Source organism: Cebus imitator, unplaced genomic scaffold (genome assembly GCF_001604975.1).
Source record: "Cebus imitator isolate Cc_AM_T3 unplaced genomic scaffold, Cebus_imitator-1.0 Scaffold163, whole genome shotgun sequence".
Lineage (NCBI taxonomy): Eukaryota > Metazoa > Chordata > Mammalia > Primates > Cebidae > Cebus > Cebus imitator.
The window spans coordinates 4,757,294-4,761,712 of NW_016107478.1; the positions used below are offsets into that span (position 1 = coordinate 4,757,294).

Genomic DNA, 4,419 nt, shown 5'->3' on the forward strand with positions numbered 1-4,419 from the left:
AAAATTACTCATACTGTGTCTATGCAGAGAAAACCTATTTCCTATATTTTTTCCCCCAAGAACTTATTTTTACAAATAGTTCATCTACTTTCATTGTTGTTGTTCTTGAAACTGTTAAGATAAAACCTTTAGGCAAATTAAATTTAACATAGTTTAACTGAGCAAAGAATGATTCATGAATTGGACAGATCCCCAACCAGAATAGGTTCAGAGTGACTTTTGCTGTGCCACATGGTTGAAGAGAAATTATGGACAGAAAAAAGAAAGTGAGGCACAGAAAATGGAAGTGAAGTACAGAAGCAGCTGGATTGAGTACAGCTCTGTGTTGGCCTTATTTGAACAGACTTTGAACAGTTGGCTGCCTGTGGGTGGTTGAAGTATGTCTTCTGTGATTGGCTGAGACTTGGCTTCTAGTTACAAGAGTAGGTTACGGTGTGTTTACAAATCCAGTTAGGTTACAGTCACTATGTATGAAGAAACCTTTAGGCTGAAATTACAAAGAGACAGCTTTAAGTTAAACTTAATGTAACAAAAGGAAGTCATATACTACGTAATATTTTGCAGCCTGAATTTTTCACTTGGCTTGACTGTTTTAAAGATAATTATTTTCCAAGCCTTTCTTTACACTGTGTGTTTATCTTAACCCAATACGAGCGCTCACAGCCGTGCCCCCGTGGGCAATTCCTTATTGCCTGGCCATGCCTGAAGCCCTCTGCTGCCTCTCTTGTCCCATCTGCTCCAAATCTCTGTTCCTCCCTGGTGTCCTGTTTGCTACATACTGATTGCCTTAAACACACCATGCTCCTCAGGGCTCCCTACAGTGATCTCACTTTTTGCTTTGCTGTCATCCTTTTCCCCAGAGCTGAAACCAGCAGTCCCTCACTTGCCTTTTCACAACAGGCTTGAAATATCGTCTTCACCTTGAAGACTGTATTCACTCTACTGGCCACCCTAACTGGACCCTCCTCAGTTCTCTGGGAACACCATGTACACATTTCACCTTTCTAGCATTTTTCTACATGGTCCTAAGAGTCTTACGTTTTCATCATCTTTGTCCCAAACCACAATATGAGACCTCAGCACCTAGAGCTTGGCACATGGTAGATGGAAATTGGTGCAGGCCATCATTAGTACTATTGTTACTGAAATGTTTGTTAAAATGCATGAATGAATGGTTGAATGAAGCCTAGAAGGAAGTGCAAATACTTGGGCAGTGAAGTCTTGATTAACTCTGGGAAAAGTCATGCTGTGAATAATTTAATTTTATGGTGAAAGAAATGTCAAACAAGGATTATTTTGGGAAAAGTTGTCAGGAGGCACTAATGTTTGCTCTGACACAGCTCTAGTGCCCTCGGTGTACCTCTGGCTGATAAACTTCGAATGTGATTTTGAAGGAGTTATTTCTCAGGGATTCTCACCTATTTCTATCGTCTTCTTTCGTCTCTTTTGGTCTCTAGATAAACAAAGCTCCCTCCTGCTTGGAGTCCAAATAGCCTATTCCTGAAGGCTGTAGTTCCAAATGAAAGATGGGATGTTTGTCTTTGCATGTATTTATTTTCATCCCTAGACCACTGGATTGAGGAGAAGGCTGGTTCATTGCTGTAGGTTGGGTTTTCCAGAAGCAAAGGCTGAGACAAATTTGAGGGTATAGGTGTGTATTAGGGATGGTCAGCTGTGAAAGGAAGGAAGAGAGAGAAGGACCAGGTAGAGAGAGAAGAGCTGAACCGAGGTGCATTCCTGTGGCACCTTGGTGAACCCAGCAGTGTCTGGAGTGAGTGGTGTTCATCAGAGCCCTTCTGACCCTCTTTGCTAAGTCACCAGGTGCTGGCTGTCCTGGAAGGGGCATCACCTCAGGAAGGTGGCTCTCTGCAACCAAAGCAGGCAGTAGAGGAGCTGGCAGCTGTCTGCTAACTTTACTCCATCCTTAAGGGGGAGTCTGGGCCATGATATCTCAGTGTCTCTTCCTATATCCGAGCAACCACTGTGACCTGTTATTTCTTGCTCTGTGGAATGTCTCCTGTCTGCCTGTGTTTCTACATCTCCATTACCAGTACCTCAGTGAAGATCCTTGTTTTCTCTCTCTTTCTTTGATTACAGAAATATCTTCACAGCTGTTTTCCCTAACTCCAGTCTATCCTCTACTATAATATTGCCAGAGAGTGCTTAAAAAAAAAAAAAAGTCTAATCACCTTCCTCCCGGCTTAAACCTCCTTCAGTGGTTTATAGTGGGCTTCATGATTAAGTTCAAGCACTTTAATATGGATTACAGGGCCCTGAACCCACTGCCCCTATCAGCCTCCTCAGCCTCCTGTGTCCTTCAACACCCAACCCCTACCAGTTCACACCCCAGCTTATGTTCCAATTTACCCAGCCCTTTTGATCGTTCACATAGGGGCCCTTTCTCCCTTTTTTCTTGTCCTTGCTCAAGACGCATCCTCTACTGATGAAGCTCCCTGTCGCTCCACAAGCTATGATTAGACCCCAGCTCTCCTTCCTGCATGCCCAGGGCTCTCTCTGCCTCACAGTGGTCTGCAGCCTCATGTTCCAAGCCTAGAGGACATGGAATCAAATTAAGCTCTTTTACCAGCTGAGGTTTCTTCCTAAATTACTATAGAGAAAACTTGGAAGAGCGCCCCACCCTGCTAATCCTGTCTGGAACCTTTTTTATAAAAATGACACCTTTTAGGTTTGTGGAGATTGGGGATGAAGCCCTATGAAAACTTTTTTTAAAAGTTTCAATTTAGTAGGCAAGATTTCAAACTGGTGCTCCTTTTTTTTTTTTTTTTTTTTTTTTTAAAAAAAAAAAATTATTTTTTTTTTTTTTTATTTTTTTTTTTTTTTTTTTTTTTTTTTTTTTTTTTTAAAAAAAAAACATACATAATGCTTGTTCTAAAAATACTTCTTTTGATCCATTCATTCATTTGGAATGTATTTTTAAACAACATTTACTCCAAAAGGTAATGTAATGAATAAGGGAATTTTGGGTGTCAGAGTAGAACCCATGGCTCATCTTCAGCTCTTAAGCTGTTATAGGGAGTTTACTTTTCCCCTATAAACCACAATTTTCCCATCTGTCTATGAAATGGGGGTAGTAGGAGTACTACTGTACTCTTCACAGAGGGTTAATATGAAAATGAAATGAGAAAATACATACTATGTTCTTAGTGCAGTCCCTAGCATGGAAGTGCTCAGCAAATTGGAGTGCTGTCTCTCCTGTGTTAGATACTAGACATAGTGACATAATTAAGATACTGTCCAGCACTGTATTATTTAAAACCAAGGGCACTGCTCTTTTCCAGGTTTCTGCTACTTTGGCTTTCAAAACAGACTAAGATTTTCCTGCTCTCTGCCCCATCCTTTGGGCATCTTAGCCTTATCCTCCAGACCATCATTGTCCAATAGAAATATAATATGAGCCACATATATAATTTTAAATTTTTCAATAGTCATGCTAAAGTAAAAAAGTGACATTAATTTTTAATATCTCTTAATTAACTTAATATATTCAAACTATCATTTTAATATACAATTAATATACAAATTATTGAGATATTTTACATTCGTTTTTCCAGATAAGATCTTTGACATCTGGTGTGTAATTTCCACTTAGCACCTCTCAGTTCAGACACTAGATTTTTGTTGGAAGTATCTGATTTAGATTTCTTAAATTAATATAGAAAAAGTAGATTTTCATACCCAAGTTGTTCCAAACATACTTAAAAAATTTTCAGTAACTGAATTATCAGTTTTTAAATGGAAGTTAAAGCTAAATAAAATGAAGGATTTAGTCCCTGAGTTATTGTAGCCATACTTCAGGTACTCAGTCCACATGTGACTAGTGGCTGCCATATTGGACAACAAAGTTCTAGAAAACCTCACTGCAGAGGTTTCAGTCTTCCCCTTCCTAGCTAAACTTGTTTTCATATTCAATTATAGATAGAAGCTCTTTACTTAAAATGGGTAAAAAAAATGGTGTTGAGAGGTTTTTTGGTTCCATTTAGAGGAGGGTGGTTGAGCTGTTCACCCTGTGACTCCTCTTCCACCCTCCACCCTCACCTCTACCCCAAGAGGTCCTGGAGCACCTCTGCCCTGCTGTTGAGCTCCATGAAACAATTAACAAGTGGTATCTTATCATGCAAAAATTGCTGATCATGCACTCAGAGTCCTAGAATCTTGGGGCTCAAAGGGATCTTATTATCCCTATGGGTCAACTCTTAGCACCTCCCTGCAGTGCAGAAATACTATAGAATTCCTTGGGGGGGGCCGGGCGCGGTGGCTCACGCCTGTAATCCCAGCACTTTGGAAGGCCCAGGCGGGTGGATCACGAGGTCAAGAGATCGAGACCATCCTGGTCAACATGGTGAAACCCTGTCTCTACTAAAAATACAAAATATTAGCTGGGCATGGTGGCGCGTGCCT

General features: G+C 40.5%; 1 protein-coding gene across 13 annotated transcripts in view; it reads left to right on the forward strand.

The window, feature by feature from the left end:
• The window catches only part of FGGY (FGGY carbohydrate kinase domain containing), a 432,024-nt gene that overhangs the window by 201,621 nt on the left and 225,984 nt on the right, over nt 1-4,419 (forward strand). The window lies entirely within an intron of this gene.